This window comes from Eurosta solidaginis, chromosome 5 (genome assembly GCF_040869045.1).
Source record: "Eurosta solidaginis isolate ZX-2024a chromosome 5, ASM4086904v1, whole genome shotgun sequence".
Classification (NCBI taxonomy): domain Eukaryota; kingdom Metazoa; phylum Arthropoda; class Insecta; order Diptera; family Tephritidae; genus Eurosta; species Eurosta solidaginis.
In genome coordinates, this window is record NC_090323.1 from 88296815 (window position 1) to 88312827 (window position 16013).

Sequence of the window (16013 nt, forward strand, 5' to 3'; positions counted from 1 at the left end):
CAATTATGGTGCATTAGGCATTTTTCAGCCTCCCCGCAAAAAAAAAAAAAAAAAAAAAAGTTAAAGTTAAAGTTAAAGTGAATGTTAAAGTTAGAGCGAAAGTTAAAGTTAAAGTTAAAAATAAAGTAAAAGTGAAAGTTAAAGTGAGAGTGAAAGTTAAAGTTAAAGTTAAAATTAAAGTTAAAATTAAAGTTAAAGTTAAAGTTAAAATTAAAGTAAAAGTTAAAATTAAAGTTAAAGTTAAAGTTAAAGTTAAAATTAAAGTTAAAGTTAAGGTTAAGGTTAAAGTTAAAGTTAGAGTTAAAGTTAAAGTTACAGTTAAAGTTAAAGTTTAAGTTAAAGTTAAAGTTAAAGTTAAAGTTTAAGTTAAAGTTAAAGTTATAGTTAAAGTTAAAGTTAAAGTTAAAGTTAAAGTTAAAGTTAAAGTTAAAGTTAAAGTTAAAGTTAAAGTTAAAGTTAAAGTTAAGGTTAAAGTTAAATTTAAAGTTAAAGTTAGAGTTAAAGTTAAAGTTTAAGTTAAAGTTAAAGGTAAAGTTAAAGTTAAAGTCAAAGTTAAAGTTAAAGTTAAAGTTAAAGTTAAGGTTAAAGTTAAAGTTAAAGTTACATTTAAAGTTAAAGTTAAAGTTATAGTTAAAGTTAAAGTTAAAGTTAAAGTTAAAGTTAAAGTTAAAGTTAAAGTTAAAGTTAAGGTTAAAGTTAAATTTAAAGTTAAAGTTAGAGTTAAAGTTAAAGTTTAAGTTAAAGTTAAAGGTAAAGTTAAAGTTAAAGTTAAAGTCAAAGTTAAAGTTAAAGTTAAATTTAAAGTCAAAGTCAAAGTTAAAGTTAAAGATAAAGTTAAAGTTAAAGTGAATGTTAAAGTTAAAGCTAAAGTTAAAATTAAAGTTAAAGTTAAAGTTAAAGTTAAAGTTAAAGTTAAAGTTAAAGATAAGGTTAAAGTTAAAGTTAAAGTTAAAGTTCAAGTTATAGTTAAAGTTAAAGTTAAAGTTTAAGTTAAAGTTAAAGTTAAAGGTAAAGTTAAAGTTAAAGTTAAAGTCAAAGTTAAAGTTAAAGTTAAAGTCAAAGTTAAAGTTAAAGTTAAAATTAAAGTTAAAGTTAAAGTTAAATTTAAAGTTAAAGTTAAAGTTAAAGTGAATGTTAAAGTTAGAGCGAAAGTTAAAGTTAAAGTTAAAAATAAAGTAAAAGTTAAAGTTAAAGTGAAAGTTAAAGTTAAAATTAAAGTTAAAGTTAAAATTAAAGTTAAAGTGAAAGTTTAGGTTAAAATTAAAGTTAAAGTTAAAGTTAAAGTTAAAGTCAAAGTCAAAGTTAAAGTTAAAGTTAAGGTTAAAGTTAAAGTTAAGTTAAAGTTAAAGTTAAAGTCAAAGCTAAAGTTAAAGTTAAAGTTAAGGTTAAAGTTAAAGTTGAAGTTAAAGTTAAAGTTACAGCTAAAGTTAAAGTTAAAGTTAAAGGTAAAGTTAAAGTTAAAGTGAATGTTAGAGTTAAAGCGAAAGTTAAAGTTAAAGTTAAAAATAAAGTTAAAGTTGAAGTTAAAGTTAAAGTTACAGTTAAAGTTAAAGTTAAAGTTAAAGTTAAAGTTAAAGTTAGAGTTAAAGTTAAAGTTAAACTTGAAGTTAAAGTTAAAGTAAAAGTAAAAGTTAAAGTTAAAGGTAAAGTTAAAGTTAAAGTGAATGTTAGAGTTAAAGCGAAAGTTAAAGTTAAAGTTAAAAATAAAGTTAAAGTTGAAGTTAAAGTTAAAGTTACAGTTAAAGTTAAAGTTAAAGTTAGAGTTAAAGTTAAAGTTAAAGTTAAAGTTAAAGTTAAAGTTAATGTTGAAGTTAAAGTTAAAGTTAAAATTAAAGTTAAAGTTAAAGTGAATGTTAAAGTTAGAGCGAAAGTTAAAGTTAAAGTTAAAAATAAAATTAAAGTTAAAGTTAAAATGAAAGTTAAAGTTAAAGTCAAAGTTAAAGTTAAAGTTAAGGTTAAAGTTAAAGTTAAAGTTAAAGTTAAAGTTAAAGTTAAAGTTAAAGTTAAAGTTAAAGTCAAAGTTAAAGTTAAAGTTAAGGTTAAAGTTAAATTTAAAGTTAAATTTAAAGTTAAAGTTACAGTTAAATTTGCAGTTAAAGTCAAAGTTAAAGTTAAAGTTAAAGTTAAAGTGAATGTTAAAGTTAAAGTGAAAGGTAAAGTTAAAGTTAAAAATAAAGTTAAAGTTAAAATGAAAGTTAAATATTAACTTCCCATTTATTCAATAAAACTAAAAAATTTGTTTGCTTATCGGTCACCACGCTTAAAAAGGTTAAATTGAATTAATATCAAAGACAAAACTTGAATTAATATCAAAGAAAACAAAATGTTGCATAAATATTATAATTGCATAAGTTGATAATATGCAATATCTTTACCGCGGCAGTCCCCGAGTGCCACACGTCCTTTTTTTTATAAAAACTCATATGTCCCTAAATTCATGAGAAGAAACAGATTTCAATTACTTTTGAAATGTATACATTTTTCGGACAATTCCCAAAATCAAGGTAATCGTTTAGGAAAAATTAGCAGCTTATTGGAAATCCTTGAACAAAATTTTGTAAGCGCTCCCACTCTTAGAGAATTTCTAGGAGTAGACGAATCAATTGCTACAAAGAAATCTCAAAACAGGAAGGAAGAAACATAGCAGCCAAAAAAGCCAAAAAGGTATCGACATACTGCAGCCCTTGCGATGGAAATCCAGCCTTTTGCTTGGAAAGTTTTAACAAAAAGCATTAAATTTATATATTATATTCCAATTACTCCTTATTTTAATAGTTATAATACTTTGAACTGAATACTGCCTGTTTTGTTTTCAATTATTTCATAATTTAAGTACAATAAAACTTCTTGAATTAAAAGACCAATAAAACGAACAATAGATACTCTATCTGTAGAATTTTTATATAATAAAAATGTGAATGTTATACATATGTGTGCCAAGAAGAAAAAATAATAATTCTACTCATAAACAACTTTAAAATGATCAATACAAAATCATATTACGTATGCCCACCGGTGGTGCATATGGCCTCTGATGAAAAATTTGTGTTACCCACCGGTGGGTCATATGGCAGCGAACGTGTTAACGAACATATTGTAAAAAGACGGTCAACTGATTTTGAGTGATAGTTTTCGTCAGTCACAGAATGAAATTGCTACTTTTCGTCAGATAGTTTTTGTATGTAAATCTAAATACAGTTAATACAATGTGTCACGGTTGCCACTTTGGTCAATTTGGACCAAAACTGGTCCCCTCCAACCCTATTTGTTCCGCTGGTTCCTTTTTTTCGATTTTGATCCTTTTCAGGCAGTAGCCACGATTTTGGTACTTTTCTTACTTTTTCACTGAGGCGAAATTTCAAAATACTGCTCACAAATTCGTTAACCCACACATAATTTTCAAATTACTTCAATGCAATTTTTACCAAAAAATTGCTCAGTCAATAAAGAGTAGCAGGACAATGATATTTCACCCAGGAGATAATATAGGGGAGGCATTAAAAAGAGAAGTGTTGGATCTTTGGGCAAACACGGAACGATCAGGATCAATACTATGAGAGTTGGCAGCACTCAACGAATGTGTACAAATAATAGGGTGCCTGTTTCCCCCGAATCGCTCCATAAAGCTTCAATTAAAACAAATTAACAAACAAATAACTAGTATTATTAGTTATTTAAACCATGCCACAAGTGCGATATATTTTTCATATAAAATTTTATGGGATTTTGCACTAAAAAAAAGCTAAAGGGCGGTAGTTAAAACACGTCCACAAATGTCGGGAGGGGTACCAAAAGAGACGTTTTGAATTAAATAACTATCGTCACAAGGCTGATACTAAACATTTCCTTCTGTGAGGAGCTTTGTGGAAAAATCAATTGCACATTATGTTGTGGTTCAAATGTATAGTTATTCTATCATGATTTAAATTGAGTCTTATGTTCTTATTTTGAGGCCTTATTTTTTTCAAAATTAAAGCTAAAATTGATGAGTTGTCGAGGTGAAAAAATATATTAAATATCGGATACAAGTTCTACAGGGGGTATGCTGTCAATAATTTTCCACAAAAACCAAACAACAGAGCCACCCTATTGATCCGAAATTGATCCAGATAGATATCAGGATCACAGCGTTGTTCTTTTATTTGCATATTAAATTTCTATCCGTATCTGGATCACGCTTCATTGGAACGTAACTATTGTTATTAATTTTTGATGTAAGATGTTAGTTTCAGTGGCCAAAAATATTTTATTGCCTACATCTTCTTAAAACTGTTTAATAAATGAAAAATTATAATAATTTGTGTAATTAATCGGTTTTAAAAAAAAATAGATATTACACTGTGTAACACTAAAAAATGTCTGCGCAGTGAAGCTATTTTTCATGTTGTAACGCAAGAAGTGTAATAACTTACTTCTGTCTTTATTTAGGGTAAGTTTTTAATATGTTTTATGAAAAATTATAATAATTTGTATAACTAATCGGTTATATTAGAATAGATATTACACTGTGTAACACTGAAAAATACCTGCGCAGTGAGGCTATTTTTCACGTTGTACAGCAACAAGGGTGTATCAAACCCTTTATCTAACCCCCTATCTGCAAGTATCTGCAGCTAAATTTAATGCAGTTGGCAAGCTAATTGTGCCAAGTACCATGTTCAAAACTAATTTTCACTTGGACGGACTTGGAAACGTAACAAAACTGGTTTTATTTACTTACTTACTTAATTGGCGCTTAACCGTCTAAACGGTTATGGCCGTCCAACAAGGCGCGCCAGTCGCTCCTTCGCTGCGCCAACCGGCGCCAGTTGGTCACACCAAGGGAGTTTAAATCGTTTTCCACCTGGTCCTTCCAACGGAGTGGGGCCGCCCTCTACCTCTGCTTCCATAGGCGCGTTCCGATAGAAACACTTTCTTGGCCGGAGCATCATCTTTCATTCGCATAACATGGCCTAGCCAGCGCAGCCGCTGCGTTTTAATTCGCTGGACTATGTTGATGTCTGCGTATAGCTCGTACAGTTCATCATTAAATCTTCTTCGGTATTCGCCATCGCTAACGCGTAGAGGTCCATAAATCTTTCGAAGAACTTTTGTCTCGAACACTCCCAAAGCCGCTTCATCTGCTGTTGCCATGGTCCATGCTTCTGCCCCATATAGCAGGACGGGTACGATAATTGACTTGTAGAGTATGATTTTCGTTCGCTGAGAGAGGACTTTACTTTTCAATTGCCTACCTAGTCCAAAGTAGCATTTATTGGCAAGATTGATTCTTCGCTGGATTTCAGTGCTGATGTTGTTGCTAGTGTTGATGCTGGTTCCCAAATTAACGAAGTCTTTTACTATTTCGAAATTATGGCTGCCGACAGTAGCGTGGTTGCCAAGGCGCGTATGCGCTGACTCTTTGCTGGATGACAGCAGGTACTTCGTTTTGTCGTCATTCACTATCAAACCCATCTTTACCGCTTCTTTTATAATTTATAAATTTTAAAAATAATAAACACGATTAATAATGTTAGTATTTACCTGAAATATCAGAATCCATCACAATTACTCAATTCAATTGTCTTAAAACTTAAAATATTCACGTTAAAACATTCGATTTCACATAGGTTAAAACAAAAACATAACACGCGTTTCAGAAATAGCTGAATTCCAATTACTTGACAGCTAACGCCAGATATGCGATGGATGGGAAGGGGTAGAATTATTGTTCCCCTGTCTATTCTTAAGCTGTGGGAGAGCTCTTTTTGTAATTGTGGCAACTTTCAGAAATTCAATTATGGCCGCCTAAATTTCTAAATATACCTATGTGGATCGGTTATCAAAGACTATTCGTGATAGATTTTTGTCACTAGTCGAGCTAAAGGAATATATTTCAAATACACGTGTATCTCTAAGAAATATGACAGAGAATGAAACTAAGTTGTTTTATATTAAGCATACCGAGAGATATTGCGAGTTTCTCACCCAGCTCAAAGAGTTCAAGGAATGCCAGTACTATTGTGGTGTAAAGCCAAGCAAGAAACTTAAGCTTTTCCACAAGAAATACTTTTAATGCAAGTAGGACAGAAATACTTTTCGAAAGCGTTAAATTTATAAATGTGCAACAAATTGCGATTAAAAATGTATTTTTATATTCAGCAAATGCAAAAGAGATTTGATTTCGGAAGAAATGTTTTGTGCAAAATCATTCCCGTAGGTGCTTGCAGAATCCGATTAACGTCAACAGCAACACCGTCTACTAGTTTATCGTACCTAATTACATATACATAATCCGGTTCCGTTATTGCAGAGTTGAAACTTTTAAGACGCTTAATTTTTAATCTGATTCCTCGGGCTAGATTCAGTAAATGTGAGTTCTAAACTCACACTTACTGAATATAGGCTCCGGTGTGAAGTCTAAACGTGTAGGGAAAAACTAAGCATCTGTAAAAATAGTATTGACATACATAATTGCTTAATTTTATTTACTATTTACTGAGTTTGCCACAACGCAATTTTTTGAACTCTTTCGTAATAAAACCTAACTGTGCTAGACATTTTATCAAGTGAAACTAGCTTCACAGGTTTGGTTGTTGACAGACATATGCATTGTGTATAAAACAAGTGTGATCAGTGGCGGATTTGAATATTCGCCGCCCCTAGGCAATAAATAACTTGCCGTCCTTATTTACAATAATATTGTTACGAATATTAGTACAAATAAGGAGTGCTGCTATCTCTAAGCCGATGCTAAGCAGTGAGATCCATAATTCAATCATTATGTATGTACATAAACGATACAATAATTGCGTCTACACATATGTACATTGTACGTATACGAGCAGCGGAGAATCAATGCACCAACACATGCATATATCTGAGATACTCCTGAAAGTATGCAATGAGAGAAGCTATAAAATTGTGCAATTGTAGTTACAGCTGAGAAATTTGAGAGCTCATGGACTAGTAGATTCTGGAAGCGCCTAGAAGATGCGAACGTTGAAATGAGAGAGTATAAAAGCCAACAAATGTAGAGGCGCTGGAATTCAGTTTGAGTTGAGCTATCAAGCAGTTATTGATTAATCACGAAATCTGGCGGGCAATAGTAGAGCTTCATTTGAGCTATCAATCAGTTTGGTTATTAAGCAAGCTATTCGTTGCACAGTTTTAGTGTTATTGTGAAGTACTTTAATAAAGGCCCTTTTGCATTATTACATATTGGAGTTATTTATTCAACAGTTTAGCGATTCGAACTTTAGCAGAGAATTTGGAATAAGCGGAATTACAGTAATTTCGTTACAATATATTTAACACAATGACAATATTTAACACAATGATTGCGATTTTCAGTGCTTTATTACAGTGTAGTTTGTTATTAATTTAACCTTAACTTTTTTCCAAACATTCCTCATTTATATTTCTTTGCGTTTTGGGTTTTCAGCTTCGAATTCGCAATTGATATCACCACAATCGATAGATAAAAACAATACTGATTCTATCATCAACAACGCAAGAGGTTTCATTTTGTCTTTGCCCAATGAAGATTTGAGGTAGTTTTTCACGCGTTTTAACCCTAGTTCGGCCGACGATTTTTATACTCAGTTGAGCAGAGCTCACAGAGTATAATAAGTTTGATTGTATAACGGTTGGTTGTACAGGTATAAAGGAATCGAGATAGATATAGACTTCCATATATCAAAATCATCAGGATCGAAAAAAAATTTGATTGAGCCATGTCCGTCCGTCCGTCCGTCCGTTAACACGATAACTTGAGTAAATTTTGAGGTATCTTGATGAAATTTGGTATGTAGGTTCCTGAGCACTTATCTCAGATCGCTATTTAAAATGAACGATATCGGACTATAACCACGCCCACTTTTTCGATATCGAAAATTTCGAAAAACCGAAAAAGTGCAATAATTCATTACCAAAGACAGATAAAGCGACGAAATTTGGTAGGTAAGTTGATCTTATGACGCAGAATAGAAAATTAGTAAAATTTTGGACAATGGGCGTGGCACCGCCCACTTTTAAAAGAAGGTAATTTAAAATTTTTGCAAGCTGTAATTTGGCAGTCGTTGACGATATCATGAGGAAATTTGGCAGGAACGTTACTCTTATTACTATATGTCAGCTTAATAAAAATTAGAAAAATCGGAGAACGAGCACGCCCACTTTTTAAAAAAAAATTTTTTTAAATTCAAATTTTAAAAGAAAAGTTAATATCTTTACAGTATATAAGTAAATTATGTCAAAATTCAACTCCAGTAATGATATGTTGCAACAAAATACAAAATTAAAAGAAAATTTCAAAATGGGCGTGGCTCCGCTCTTTTTCATTTAATTTGTCTAGGATACTTTTAATGCCATAAGTCGAACAAAAATTTAGCAATCCTTGTGAAATTTGGTACAGGCTTAGACTCTAGGACGATAACTGTTTTCTGTGAAAAAGGGCGAAATCGGTTGAAGCCACGCCCAGTTTTTATACACAGTCGACCGTCTGTCCTTCCGCTCGGCCGTTAACAGGATAACTTGAGCAAAAATGGATATATCTTTACTAAACTCAGTTCACGTACTTATCTGAACTCACTTTGTATTGGTGTAAAAAAAGGCCGAAATCCGACCATGACCACGCCCACTTTTTCGATATCGAAAATTACGAAAAATGAAGAAAATGCCATAATTATATACCAAATACGAAAAAAGGGATGAAACATGGTAATTGTATTGGTCTATTGACGCAAAATATAACTTTAGAAAAAAACTTGGTAAAATGGGTGTGACACCTACCATATTAAGTAGAAGAAAATGAAAAAGTTTTGCACTGTGAAATCAAAAGCCCTTGGAATCTTGGAAGGAATACTGTTCGTGGTATTACATATATAAATAAATTAGCGGTACCCGACAGATGATGTTCTGGATCACCCTGGTCCACATTTTGGTCGATATCTCGAAAACGCCTTCACATATACAACTAAGGGCCACTCCCTTTTAAAACCCTCATTAATACCTTTAATTTGATATCCATATCGTACAAACACATTCTAGAGTCACCCCTGGTCCACGCTTATGGCGATATCTCGAAAAGGCGGCCACCTATAGAACTAAGGCCCATGCCCTTTCAAAATACTCATTAACACCTTTCATTTGATACCCATATCGTATAAAAAAAATCTAGAGTCACCCCTGGCCCACCTTTATGGCGATATCTCGAAAAGGCATCCACCTATAGAACTAAGGCCCACTCCCTTTTAAAATACTCATTAACTCCTTTCATTTCACACCCATATCGTACAAACAAATTCTAGAGTCACCCCTGGTCCACCTTTATGGCGATATCTCGAAAAGGCGTCCACCTATAGAACTAAGGCCCACGCCCTTTTAAAATACTCATTAACACCTTTCATTTGATACCCATATTGTAAAAACGCATTCTAGAGTCACCCCTGGTCCACGTTTATGGCGATATCCCGAAAAGGCGTCCACCCATAGAACTAAGGCCCACTCCCTTTTAAAACACTTATCAACACCTTTCGTTTGATACCCATATTGTACAAACGCATTCTAGAGTCAACCCTGGTCCACTTTTATAACGATATTCCGAAAAGGCGTCCACCTATAGAACTAAGGTCCACTCCCTTTTAAAATACTCATTAACACCTATCATTTGATACCCATATCGTACAAAAAAAATTTCGAAAAGGCATCCACCTATAGAACTAAGGCCCACTCCCCTTTAAAGTACTCATTAACACCTTTCATTTCATACCCATATCTTACAAACAAATTCTAGAGTCACCCCTGGTCCACCTTTATGGCGATATCTCGAAAAGGCGTCCACCTATAGAACTAAGGCCCACGCCCATTTAAAATACTCATTAAAACCTTTCATTTGATATCCATATTGTACAAACGTATTCTAGAGTCACCCCTGGTCCACGTTTATGGCGATATCCCAAAAAGGCGTCCACCTATAGAACTAAGGCCCACTCCCTTTTAAAACACTTATTAACACCTTTCTTTTGATACACATATTGTACAAACGCATTCTAGAGTCAACCCTGGTCCACTTTTATAACGATATTCCAAAAAGGCGTCCACCTATAAAACTAAGGCCCACTCCTTTTTAAAATACTCATTAACAGCTTTCATTTGATACCCATATCGTACAAAAAAATCTAGAGTCACCCCTGGCCCACCTTTATGGCGATATCTCTAAAAGGCATCCACCTACAGAACTAAGGCCCACGCCCTTTTAAAATACTCATTAAAACCTTTCATTTGATACCCATATTGTACAAACGTATTCTAGAGTCACCCCTGGTCCGCGTTTATGGCGATATCCCGAAAAGGCGTCCACCTATAGAACTAAGGCCCACTCCCTTTTAAAATACTCATTAACTCCTTTCATTTCACACCCATATCGTACAAACAAATTCTAGAGTCACCCCTGGTCCACCTTTATGGCAATATCTCGAAAAGGCGTCCACCTATAGAACTAAGGCCCACGCCCTTTTAAAATACTCATTAACACCTTTCATTTGATACCCATATTGTAAAAACGCATTCTAGAGTCACCCCTGGTCCACGTTTATGGCGATATCCCGAAAAGGCGTCCACCCATAGAACTAAGGCCCACTCCCTTTTAAAACACTTATCAACACCTTTCGTTTGATACCCATATTGTACAAACGCATTCTAGAGTCAACCCTGGTCCACTTTTATAACGATATTCCAAAAAGGCGTCCACCTATAAAACTAAGGCCCACTCCTTTTTAAAATACTCATTAACAGCTTTCATTTGATACCCATATCGTAAAAAAAAATTTTAGAGTCACCCCTGGTCCACCTTTATGGCGAAAAGGCGTCCACCTATAGAACTAAGGCCCACGCCCTTTTAAAATACTCATTAACACCTTTCATTTGTTACCCATATTGTACAAACGCATTCTAGAGTCACCCCTGGTCCACGTTTATGGCGATATCCCGAAAAGGCGTCCAAACATAGAACTAAGGCCCACTCCCTTTTAAAGCACTTATTAACACCTTTCGTTTGATACCCATATTGTACAAACGCATTCTAGAGTCAACCCTGGTCCACTTTTATAACGATATTCCGAAAAGGCGTCCACCTATAGAACTAAGGCCCACTCCCTTTTAAAACAATCATTAACACCTTTCATTTGATACCCACATAGTACAAACAAATTCTAGAGTCACCCCTGGTCCACCCTCATGGCGATATCTCGAAAAGGCGTCCACATATACAACTAAGGCCCACGCCCTCTTAAAATACTCATTAACACCTTTCATTTGATACTCATATCGTACAAACAAATTCTAGAGTCACTCCTGGTCCATCTTTATGGCGATATCTCGAAAAGGCGTCCATCTATAGAACTTAGGCCCGCGCCCTTTTAAAATACTCATTAATACCTTTCATTTGATACCCATATCGTACAAAATAAATTCTAGAGTCACCCCTGGTCCACCTTTATGGCGATATCCCTAAATGACGTCCATCTTTAGAACTATGTCCCACTTCCTTTTAAAATACTCTTTAATACCTTCCATTTGATACACATGTCATACAAACACATTCCAGGGTTACCCTAGGTTCTTTTTACAACATGGTGATTTTCACTTACTTTGTCTCCACAGCTCTCAACTGAGTATGTAATGTTCGGTTACACCCGAACTTAGCCTTCCTTACTTGTTACACCTATTTTTGGTCGATGCAGTCACCCCGGTGACTGCCAGAAAAAGAATAAAAGTGTTCATCCCGTTACAGTTGTTTATGACTAAAATTAAATAACCTTATTTTGCATATTTTCTACTTAAAACTCATTAAGTTAAGATGTTACGGAAAATGAGTTAACAAAATTTATTAAAAATATGTTTTTTTTATTAAATAATTAAATAGTCACCCCGGTGAGTCTTCGGCCAGTGAGTAGTAAAACAGTTGTAAATGAATAAATTATAAAACCTTTTTTTTGTATTTTTTCGACTTAAAATTCATAAAGTTAAGAGGTTACGGAAAATGAGTTGGAAATATTTATTAAAAATGTGTTTTTTTTTTTTTTTTGAGGGGGAATATCAAAAGTCACCCCGTTGACTCGTTGGCTGAACTAGGGTTAAAATAGAAAACGATCTCTCTGCGCTACGATTTGCAATAGGAATTGAAACAAACATTCGCAACGCAATGTTAACGTTAGGGTAAGAGATCTGCAAATTAACCTGTCTCAGCATTTTCAACAGTTCCAGCGGAGAATAATTTGAAATATTCTTTTCAATGCAGTATGCCTTGAAAAAGAGTATTTCACTTCCCAAATTTTCCTCAAGATCTTGGGTGTAGTAGTTCCTCAATATGGTGGATTTCTTACGTATTTCTTCGTTGCTTAGATATTTCATATCAGTCATAAGAGAAAAAGTATAGCGCGAGACAAGCAGAAGACTATATACTGCCTATTATTTGACGTATGACCAGACTTGATCTTAAGATTTTATGCATTATAATATACTAAGATTTGCATCGAATGCACGCTCGTTTTTTGGCAGTGATGTCAACCTGGCAGTGATGGTAACCTCTTTGATGATTCTGATTCTCAGGGTTGCAGGTGGGCTGTTTCTTTACGCCGCCGCACAGTGTTTCGTGTAGAAAAAGCTAGCTGGACAAAAACAAAGTTCTTAATCCAAGAAAAGTGTAATGAGAAATGAAAGAAAACAAACAAAATAACGGGATTTTTGCTTTTTTTTTGATATTTTTGCTCACGTATATTGAGTAATTGAAGTAAGAAGGCAGGAGTGGGCGTAAAATGCATTGATTAATTTGCAAAATTCTTGTTGAATAATAAGCTTCATATTTCTTTTAAGTGAACACTTTTACATAATTTTTGATGGATTCTAAGCTCGAAGGAAAGCAAAATTTTTTAATAGTAATTCTTTCGCTATTAGAGTATTTTCAATATATTTAAAATTCCGTTATTAAGAAGAAAAGGTATTTTTTCTCTATATTTTTAATTTTAGGGACAAAAAAGTTACATACATCCGCGGACATCCGGGCTAAATTTTACATATGTTATAGTCGCAAGTTTTCTCTAATAGTCGAAAGAGAAAACCATTGCGAATTCTTTACACATCTATTTTAATTTTTTTCTTTTTTTTTAGATTTAGTTATCTCTACATATAAAATAGGACGTATGTACGTACCAGCTCCGACGAGATATTTTAACCTTTAAAGCTGATCTACAAACGGCAAAACCAATTCCCAGGTACAGGGAACAAACACGTAGCCATAAAACACCCAAAAATAAACACGCAAGATCAGCAAGACCACACCAAAAGCAAAAAGGCGAAGATCACTGACTTCAACCTGCCACAACCTAACGCACAAGTCACCAATGCATAAAAACAGGTACATACTAAGCAATCCTAATGCAGGTATAACCACACAGGAACGCTACACAAAACAACCCCATTTGGTAGCATCTACGCCAATACCTGAATGTAATATAAATACTGCACAACTGATAACAAATCAGAACGATCAACGACACTTAAGATGGCAGCACAACAATCATCAACAATTCACCCTGTCGGAAAATCAACAACACAAAGCAGTTTAGTTATAACCGTACCAAGAAAGGAGTTTTTTGACATTTGGGCTCAACATTCGAAGGAAACCAGATATAAAGAATTATTGAGTTTTGTTGTACTTAAGTACGATTTCAGCGTAGCAGCCGAATATCTGATAAAAAGTTGAAGCTTACCAATATCGGCATATTCGTCGAAGCTGGATCAAAAGTGGAACACTTCTGGAAGACATAAGGAGCGATTTTTGAATAAAAACTCGGAGTGGCTTTCGGGTCCAAACATTTACAATAACGGTGGATTCAAAGTTGCCGTCAGACCAAACAACCACTTCTTCAGGTAACCCCGGCCACGGAAGACGAAAGAAGGACTTTGTTAGCTGCAGCGAAAAAACCAAACGGCGTCGAGTGGATGACCTCTTGCACTCTAGAAGGCCTGGTGAGTTACTTTATGCGGCAGAAGTATCAACGCGTATGTCCGGCAACAGAAATGTTGCTAACATTATAAAAAAAATTACAGGAAACCACTCAAATATCCGGCAAAAAGATGAAATGTGAGCCAGATGCAAGATGCTTGAGCAATGTAGAAGCTTTAGCATACTACGTAGATGGCAAGTCGACGACTCATGGGTACAAAACGACTCGGAAGTGGAGCATCAAGGCAGGTCATAAGGTTTATCCATCATTTTACAGTCTAAGAAAAGCTAAGGCAGAATGCTATCCAAATGAAATTGATGTGGGTGAAACACGTGCTGAAATTAAAGTCCAGTCCGTATTAGATAAAATTGTTGAGCGTTTAGTTTTAGCAAATCAAGAAGTTTTTGTTAGTTTATTACCTACAAACTTGACGTATACTTTAATCAGCAAGTGGGGTTCCGATGGAAGCTCTGGCCATAGCACATATAAGCAAAAGTTTACATGCAGTTCTGACACTGATGAGTTTTTGTTTATATTTTCTTTCGTTCCTCTTCAATTACAGGATGAAAAAGGTAACATTGTTTGGCAGAATCCTCGACCTTCTTCTACCATGTATTGTCGTCCAATTAAATTTATTTTTTTCTAAAGAAACAAAAGATTTTATTGTTTTTGAAACGAACAAAGTTTTAGAGGAGATAAATGCGTTGTTGCCAACAAAGTACATGCTCAAACAATACGAAGTTTACGTAAATCACAATATGCTTCTAACAATTATTGACGGAAAAGTTTGCAATGCTTTGACTGAAACTTCTTCCACACAAAAGTGTTATATTTGTGGTGCCACTCCAAAAGATATGAATAATGAGTTACGGGACTTTACACCTAACCGAGATAATCTTGGTGTTGGTTTGTCTACTCTCCATGCATGGATAAGATGTTTTGAATGCTTGCCTCACATAAGTTATCGTCTCGAAGTAAAAAAAATGGCAGCTTAGGAATGAGACAGATAAAGAGAGTGTAAAACTAAGTTCCAACGAAATCCAGAATAAATTTAAAAGTGTACTTGGATTGATAGTAGATAAACCAAAACCAGGTTCCGGCAATACCAATGACGGCAACACTGCTCGTAGGTTTTTCGAAAATTCTGAGGCTAGTGCTGAGATTACGGGATTTGATGTAACGCTCATCAAAAGATTCGACACTCTCCTTCGCGCATTAGCATCTGGATACAATATAAATATCCAAAGATTTGAAAAATTTGCGGTCCAGACTAAAAAACTATACATAGATCTCTATCCATGGTTTAACATGCCTGTTACAGTTCATAAAATCTTAGTGAATAGTACTGATATTACAAAATCAGCAATTTTACCTATTGGCTGACTTCAGAAGTCTTAAATTTACTGTCCCCCGATAATGTTGAGGAGTCAATAAATACCCCAGTTGTTTCAAGCTTTCAAAGTAGTGTTGCTGATGCTCATGACTATTCCACAAGTGACTCATCGAATGAAAGTGATGATAGCGAATAATAACATAATTATAAAAGATAACCTACCCTATAACTTTTTGTTGGATCAGGTTTTATTTAATTTAAATCTATTGTCTTTTCTACGTTGTATGATACTTTACTTTTAAGTTTTTGTAATAAGTAATTTTCACATAATTAATTAAATTATTTACATTGTTATTATTATTATGGTACTATAAAATAATTTTGTAAAAATTGTAGTGCCAGGATAAATAATCAAATAAATACAAAATATGTATGTACATATGTACAGTCACTCACATAAATAAGTAGACATCCCTTTTTGGACAATTCTTACTATTTTCGCTTTCGCAAATTTATTTTAACTTATTTCCCATAAGAAAATTTGTCACGATCTATAAAAAAAACTAAATTATATTTAAAAAATGTTTGAAAAATTCGACGAATTTTCATAAAAAATTTTAATTTTTTTTTCCGAATTTTTAGAATTTTTTAGAGTATTGAGATTTGTAGTCCATTCAATTTAAGAACAATAA